This window comes from Oncorhynchus masou, unplaced genomic scaffold (assembly GCF_036934945.1).
Source record: "Oncorhynchus masou masou isolate Uvic2021 unplaced genomic scaffold, UVic_Omas_1.1 unplaced_scaffold_2090, whole genome shotgun sequence".
NCBI lineage: Eukaryota > Metazoa > Chordata > Actinopteri > Salmoniformes > Salmonidae > Oncorhynchus > Oncorhynchus masou.
Genome location: NW_027008571.1, coordinates 57,501 through 66,798, shown reverse-complemented (window position 1 = coordinate 66,798; position 9,298 = coordinate 57,501). Strand labels below are relative to the sequence as shown.

Sequence of the window (9,298 nt, the reverse complement as noted above, 5' to 3'; positions counted from 1 at the left end):
CTAACCATGTGTATGTGACCATTAACATCTGCTAACCCTGTGTATGTGACCAATAACATCTGGTAACCATGTGACCAATAACATCTGCTAACCCTATGTGTGTGACCAATACCATCTGCTAACCCTGTGTATGTGACCATTAACATCTGCTAACCATGTGACCATTAACATCTGCTAACCCTGTGTATGTGACCAATAACATCTGCTAACCCTGTGTATGTGACCAATAACATCTGCTAAACCATGTGTACGTGACCATTAACATCTGCTAACCCTGTGTATGTGACCAATAACATCTGCTAACCCTGTGTACGTGACCAATAACATCTGCTAACCCTGTGTATGTGACCAATAACATCTGCTAACCATGTGACCATTAACATCTGCTAACCCTGTGTATGTGACCAATAACATCTGCTAACCCTGTGTATGTGACCAATAACATCTGCTAAACCATGTGTACGTGACCATTAACATCTGCTAACCATGTGTATGTGACCAATAACATCTGCTAACCATGTGTATGTGATCAATAACATCTGCTAACCATGTGTATGTGACCATTAACATCTGCTAACCCTGTGTATGTGACCAATAACATCTGCTAACCCTGTGTATGTGACCAATAACATCTGCTAAACCATGTGTATGTGACCAATAACATCTGCTAACCCTGTGTATGTGACCAATAACATCTGATAACCCTGTGTACGTGACCAATACAATTTGATTTGAGTTGATTTGACCTTTCAGCCTTGACAAAAAATATAAATTTATTCCCACTTTGTAACACAACAAAATGTGGATAAATTTGAGGGGTGTGAATATTTTCTGAAGGCACATATCTTAAGGCCAATTCCCAGAGCAGGGGTGTCGAGGTGCTGCAGCACTCCCTGATAAATTACATTCAAAATATGTATAAAATAATAAAAATAACTTTTAGTGCAAAATCAAAATTCAAAATTAATATATATAAATAAAAATTAACTTTTTTTCTGGTCAAAAGTAGTGCATAATCAAATCAAATCAAATTGTATTTTTCACATGCGCCGAATTACAACAGGTGTATAACATATCTACATACCTACCTGTGGTATTCGGCGCATGTGAAAAATAAAAATTCGATTTGATTTGATTATGCACTACTTTTGACCAGAAAAAAATTATTTTTTTTATTTATATATATTAATTTTGAATGTAATGTAATTACAGTCAAATGCTCAGTTACAAGCTCTTAACCAACAATGCAGTTTTAAGAAAATAAAATAAAAAGTTTAAAGAAAGGAAATTTATATACTAAAATAAACTGAAGTTTAAAAAAAAGAAGTAAAAAACCACTATGTATGGAATAGGGTCCCAGGTGCCATTTGATAACGTAGATACAGATATGCTGTGTCATCCCTGAGACTCACATGGAAAGTTACCCCCCCTCCCCCTTCCCCATAATGAAGTTATAACCAGTAAGAGCACCAGTCAAACACGTAGCTCCTTCACTCTACCTACTTTAGGTTTAATCTTATCACCTCACTGAAGACACCTGGTCCCGTCTCACACCCAGGACAAACACCAACATGACAGGACCTCTGAGCTGGGCTGTGAAGCAGCTCCGCAACGCTTTATATTGGATAGGCTGCAGCAGGAGGGAACTCCTTTGTCGGCATGTGCACCTGTGTGTTCACGATATCTTCTGGGAAACAATCTGTGTGCCCGACTTATCTCATCTATAGTATTAGACTCCCGAGTGGCGCAGCGGTCTAAGGCACTGCATCTCAGTACAAGAGGCATCACTACAGTCCCTGGTTTGAATCCAGGCTGTATAACATCTGGCCGTGATTGGGAATCCCCTAGGGCGCGCGCCAAATTGACCCAGCGTCGTCTGGGTTTGGCCGGGGTCGGCTGTCATTGTAAATAAGAATTTGTTCTTAGCTGACTTGCCTAGTTAAATAAAGGTTCAATAAAATAGTAGTCTATATGTGTCCTGAACAGTTCAACTAATCTCAGTTCTAGTAGTCAATATGTGTCCTGTACAGTTCAACTGATCTCACTAGCCTTGGACCGGGATTCAATCCCATCACCATTCTATCTTCATCTGAACTAGCCTTGGACCGGGATTCAATCCCATCACCACTTGATCTTCATTTGAACTAGCCTTGGACCGGGGATTCAATCCCATCACCACTCTATCTTCATCTGAACTAGCCTTGGACCGGGGATTCAATCCCATCACCACTCTTCAGCTATGCACCTTTTAAAGGCAATGTTCCCTCCTTACCACCGTAGCTCTGCCTAGTTCAGCCTTGATGCTTTCACTCCCCCCCGCTTCCCCCCCACCCCACGTCCTCCCCCTCCCCCTCCACCCACCTCTTCCTCCCTCCGTGGACCTAACTACAACGTGCTGCTTTCCCACAGCCCCAGACTCCAGCCCAGGTGAATGTAAGCCGATGGGGGAGGGGGCAGATAGGGGCTTCTGTGTCAAAGGTACTACAGTAGACTGTTAGAACGGACACACAGAGGGCTCTGTCCTCTCTCTATAATAGCAGGCTTCCTCTCCCTTCAGACCCCACTGAGGCAGTGGACCCACACTACATTGAACCAACCAACACAAGCAGGTAAGTTGCTCTTCTTCATGTTTCGTTTACACTATGCTTATGTCCCAAATTTGTATTTGTATTTATTAGGGATCAGCATTAGTCCCTTCCTGTGGTGGCAGTGTAGCCTAGTGGTTAGAGCATTGGACTAGTAACCGAAAGGTTGCAAGTTCAAATCCCCGAGCTGACAAGGTACAAAATCTGTCGTTCTGCCCCTGAACAGGCAGTTAACCCACTGTTCCTAGGCCGTCATTGAAAATAAGAATTTGTTCTTAACTGACTTGCCTAGTAAAATAAAGGTAAAATAAAAAATAAAATAAAAGTTCCTGCCAAGACAGCAGCTACTCTTCCTGGGGTTTATTATGGATCCCAATTAGTTCCTGCCAAGGCAGCAGCTACTCTTCCTGGGGTTCATTATGGATCCCCATTAGTTCCTGCCAAGGCAGCAGCTACTCTTCCTGGGGTTTATTATGGATCCCCATTAGTTCCTGCCAAGGCAGCAGCTACTCTTTCTGGGGTTTATTATGGATCCCCATTAGTTCCTGTCAAGGCAGCAGCTACTCTTCCTGGGGTTTATTATGGATCCCCATTAGTTCCTGCCAAGGCAGCAGCTACTCTTTCTGCTGTTTATTATGGATCCCCATTAGTTCCTGCCAAGGTAGCAGCTACTCTTCCTGGGGTTTATTATGGATCCCCATTAGTTCCTGCCAAGGCAGCAGCTACTCTTCCTGGGGTTTATTATGGATCCCCATTATTTCCTGCCAAGGCAGCAGCTACTATTCCTGGGGTTTATTATGGATCCCAATTAGTTCCTGCCAAGGCAGCAGATACTCTTACTGGGGTTCATTATGGATCCCAATTAGTTCCTGCCAAGGCAGCAGCTACTCTCCCCTGGGTTTATTATGGATCCCAATTAGTTCCTGCCAAGGCAGCAGCTACTCTTCCTGGGGTTTATTATGGATCCCCATTAGTTCCAGCCAAGGCAGCAGCTACTATTCCTGGGGTTTATTATGGATCCCCATTAGTTCCTGCCAAGGCAGCAGCTACTCTTCCTGGGGTTTATTATGGATCCCCATTAGCTGTTGCCAAGGCAGCAGCTACTCTTCCTGGGGTTTATTATGGATCCCCATTAGTTCCTGCCAAGGTAGCAGCTACTCTTCCTGGGGTTTATTATGGATCCCCATTAGCTGTTGCCAAGGCAGCAGCTACTCTTCCTGGGGTTTATTATGGATCCCCATTAGTTCCTGCCAAGGCAGCAGCTACTCTTCCTGGGGTTTATTATGGATCCCCATTAGTTCCAGCCAAGGCAGCAGCTACTATTCCTGGGGTTTATTATGGATCCCCATTAGTTCCTGCCAAGGCAGCAGCTACTCTTCCTGGGGTTTATTATGGATCCCCATTAGCTGTTGTTAAGGCAGCAGCTACTCTTCCTGGGGTTTATTATAGATCCCCATTAGTTCCTGCCAAGGTAGCAGCTACTCTTCCTGTGGTTTATTATGGATCCCCATTAGCTGTTGCCAAGGCAGCAGCTACTCTTCCTGGGGTTTATTATGGATCCCCATTAGTTCCTGCCAAGGCAGCAGCTACTCTTCCTGGGGTCCAAACACTTTAAGACACTTACTTTACATATAAAACAAAAGATAAAACAGTATTATATAACATTATTACACCACTATATATCTACAATACAACATGTATAATTCCACCACTACAATACAACATGTATAATACCACCACTACAATACAACATGTATAATACCACCACTACAATACAACATGTATAATTCCACCACTACAATACAACATGTATAATACCACCACTACAATACAACATGTATAATTCCACCACTACAATACAACATGTATAATACCACCACTACAATACAACATGTATAATTCCACCACTACAATACAACATGTATAATACCACCACTACAATACAACATGTATAATTCCACCACTACAATACAACATGTATAATTCCACCACTACAATACAACATGTATAATTCCACCACTACAATACAACATGTATAATACCACCACTACAATACAACATGTATAATACCACCACTACAATACAACATGTATAATACCACCACTACAATACAACATGTATAATTCCACCACTACAATACAACATGTATAATTCCACCACTACAATACAACATGTATAATACCACCACTACAATACAACATGTATAATTCCACCACTACAATACAACATGTATAATACCACCACTACAATACAACATGTATAATTCCACCACTACAATACAACATGTATAATTCCACCACTACAATACAACATGTATAATACCACCACTACAATACAACATGTATAATACCACCACTACAATACAACATGTATAATTCCACCACTACAATACAACATGTATAATACCACCACTACAATACAACATTATTACACCACTACATATCTACAATACAACATGTATAATACCACCATATGTCACGCCCTGACCTTAGAGAGCCTTTTTATTTCTCTATTTGGTTAGGTCAGGGTGTGATTTGGCTGGGCATTCTAGTTTCTGTATTTCTTTGTAGGTCGGGTATGGTTCCCAATCAGAGGCACCTGTCTATCGTTGTCTCTGATTGGAGATCATACTTAGGCAGCCTTTTTTCCACCTTTAGTTTGTGGGATCTTGTTTTTGGTTAGTTGCTGTGTTAGTGCTACAAAACTTTATGTTCATTTAATAAATGTATGATGTACACCTACCACGCTGCACCTTGGTCCAATCCATCTCTAAACGAACGTGACACCATACAACAATATTACAATGTGTGTGTGTGTGTGTGTGTGTGTGTGTGTGTTCCCCACTGTTCCATAAGATGCACTTCTCTCACACCACCATCTATTTTACTAGCAGGCTTCTCTCACACCACCATCTATTATACTAGCAGGCTTCTCTCACACCACCATCTATTATACTAGCAGGCTTCTCTCACACCACCATCTATTGTACTAGCAGGCTTCTCTCACACCACCATCTATTTTACTAGCAGGCTTCTCTCACACCACCATCTATTGTACTAGCAGGCTTCTCTCACACCACCATCTATTATACTAGCAGGCTTCTCTCACACCACCATCTATTATACTAGCAGGCTTCTCTCACACCACCATCTATTATACTAGCAGGCTTCTCTCACACCACCATCTATTGTACTAGCAGGCTTCTCTCACACCACCATCTATTGTACTAGCAGGCTTCTCTCACACCACCATCTATTATACTAGCAGGCTTCTCTCACACCACCATGTATTTTACCAGGCTAGGATGTGCGTGGTCTGTAATATTTGACCCCTCAGGAACCTAGGAAGAAACCTAGAGAGGAACCAGGCTATGAGGGGTGGCCAGTCCTCTTCTGGCTGTACTGGGTAGAGAGGAACCAGGCTCTGAGGGGTGGCCAGTCCTCTTCTGGCTGTACTGGGTAGAGAGGAACCAGGCTATGAGGGGTGGCCAGTCCTCTTCTGGCTGCACTGGGTAGAGAGGAACCAGGCTATGAGGGGTGGCCAGTCCTCTTCTGGCTGTACTGGGTAGAGAGGAACCAGGCTCTGAGGGGTGGCCAGTCCTCTTCTGTCTGTACTGGGTAGAGAGGAACCAGGCTATGAGGGGTGGCCAGTCCTCTTCTGGCTGTACTGGGTAGAGAGGAACCAGGCTATGAGGGGTGGCCAGTCCTCTTCTGGCTGTGCCGGGTGGAGATTATAACAGAACATGGCCAAGATGTTCAAATGTTCATAGATGACCAACAGGGTCAAATAATAATAATCACAGTGGTTGTAGAGGGTGCAACAGGTCAGCTCCTCAGGAGTAAATGTCAGCTGGCTTTTCATAGACAATTATTCAGAGTATCTCTATCTCTCTTGCTGTCTCTAGAGAGTTGAAAACAGCAGGTCTGGGACAGGGTTCCATAGCAGAACAGACAGAACAGTTGAAACTGGAGCAGCAGCAGGGCCAGGTGGACTGGGGACAGCAAGGAGTCATAATGCCAGGTAGTCCTGAGAGATGGTCCTAGGGCTCAGGTCCTCCGAGAGAGAGAGAAAGAGAGAAAGAAAGAAAGAATTATAGAGAGCATACTTAAATTCACACAGGACACCGGACAGGAGAAGTACTCCAGATATAACAAACTGACCCCAGCCCCCCGACACAAAAACAACTGCAGCATAAATACTGGAGGCTGAGACAGGAGGGGTCAGGAGACACTGTGGCCCCGTCCGACGATACCCCAGGACAGGGCCAAACAGGCAGGATATAACCCCATATCTAACCTCTAATCCCTGACCTCCAGAATGTGTGTGGCCTGTAATATCTGACCTCTAACCTCTGACCTCTAATCCCTGACCTCCAGGATGTGTGGCCTGTAATATCTGACCTCTAATCCCTGACCTCCAGAATGTGTGTGGCCTGTAATATCTGACCTCTAATCCCTGACCTCCAGGACGTGTGTGGCCTGTAATATCTGACCTCTAATCCCTGACCTCCAGGACGTGTGTGGCCTGTAATATCTGACCTCTAATCCCTGACCTCCAGGACGTGTGTGGCCTGTAATATCTGACCTCTAATCCCTGACCTCCAGGACGTGTGTGGCCTGTAATATCTGACCTCTAATCCCTGACCTCCGGGACGTGTGTGGCCTATAATATCTGACCTCTAACCCCTGACCCTTAGAATGCGTGTAGCCTGTCTGTTAGTGCTGTTCCTATTGGCCCTGGTGCAGCTGGGAGGCTGCCTTCAACATCAAGACATTCGGAGACAAGAAGTCCTCCAACTCAACCCTCATGGACATCATCACCCAGGTGGAGCTTTATCTCTTAGCGTCACAATGTAACGCTTTATCTCATGACATCACAATGTAACGCTTTATCTCATGACATCACAATGTAACGCTTTATCTCATGACATCACAATGTAACGCTTTATCTCATGACATCACAATGTAACGCTTTATCTCATGACATCACAATGTAACGCTTTATCTCATGACATCACAATGTAACGTTTATCTCATTACATCATAATGTAACACTTTATGTCATAACATCACAATGTAACACTTTATCTCTGTTACGAATCCCTTTTGGCCCGACAGTCTAGGGGGGATGGTAATGAGACTCGTAACATAACTCATGCAAATTATTATTGTGACAAAGGAAAAGTGTGAACGAAATAAGCACGACAACTGAAATCTACCGTCAAACTCGGTTTATTTATAAACACACGGTAATGGGGGGAGCAGGAAAAGGGGCTGAGCTGGACCCAAGGAAAGAAACAATAAGTATTCAAAAACACCCCGAAGCTAGACTAGCCTACTTTAACAACAGCTAACTAACCAAAAATACAGTGGGTGGTCCGCCCAGTTCTAACTAGTGTATTTAACAAAGTTCACCTACGGGTAGTGTATGCCCATGGGCGACTTGTCTTGGTTTCCCCCTTTTCCACCAGCAATCAAACACAAACACCATAACCAAAAACAATACTCACAGGTGTTGACAAAGTGCTATGAGGTGCTTAAACAAAAGAGAGGTTACGACACAAAGCGAGAGTGAAACACAGAGACCTACAGACATGGCATTTACAGAGAGATTGAGCTTGAGCTCTAGAACAAACAAATGATGGGGTTTTTAAACCATGGGGAAGGAACTGTGATAGGTTTAGGAAATATGAGGAGGTGTGTCTTCTGATTGATGATTGATTGTTGACTGATTGGGGAGTGATGATTTTCACCTGTGAGGGGAGAAGGAGAGAAAAGAAACACACACACAGGATACACACACACACAGGATAACTGTATCCGTAACAATCTCATAACATCACAATGTAACACTTTATCTCTGTCATGACTTCTGCCGAAGTCGTTGCCTCTCCTTGTTCGGGTGGTGCTCGGCGTTCGACGTCACCGGTCTTCTAGCCATCATTGATCCATTTTTCATTTTCCATTGGTTTTGTCTTGTCTTCCCACACACCTGTTTTCAATCCCATTCATTACCTGTTGTGTATTTAACCCTCTGTTTCCCCCCCATGTCTTTGTCAGAGATTGTTTATCGTCAGTGTAGTGTTTTTGTATAGGTGCGCGTCGGGTCTTCGTACCAATATTTATTTATTATTCATTTTGTCTATTTAGTGTTATGGAGCATGTTACTTGGACCTTATTAAAAGACTCCATTTTACACTCCGTTTGACTCTCCTGCGCCTGACTTCCCTGCCACCTATACACATATGCCTGACAATCTCATTACATCATAATGTAACACTTTATCTCATGACATCATAATGTAACACTTTATCTCATGACATCACAATGTAATGTTTTATCTCATAACATCTTGGGACTAAAAGTGATTGTAGATTCTCCATTTGAAAGTACTTTTTAGTCCAAGACCAGGCTGTGTCCGGGAACCTTAGTTGTTATTCATTAATATTATGATTTTTTTAATGTATTAGATAGTGCACCGTTATGATATCGTGCTGATCCAGGAAGTAAGAGACACTGACCTATCAGCAACCAACAAACTGATGCAGCACGTCAACAAGTAAGACCAATCACAGCCCTGAAACAATATTACATCCACTAACCAATGACAGCCCCTCCAATATAAAGACTTTGTAATGTGTGTTGTCTAATAACTGCATTTCTTTGTTGTCAGAGGCTTGTCTCCCTATAGGTACAGTCACATTGTCAGCGAGG

The 9,298-nt window shown here is 43.2% G+C and overlaps 1 pseudogene; it reads left to right on the top strand.

The window, feature by feature from the left end:
• Positions 1–7,276: 7,276 nt before the first annotated feature.
• The window catches only part of LOC135532891 (deoxyribonuclease-1-like), a 23,056-nt pseudogene continuing 21,034 nt past the window's right edge, over positions 7,277–9,298 (top strand).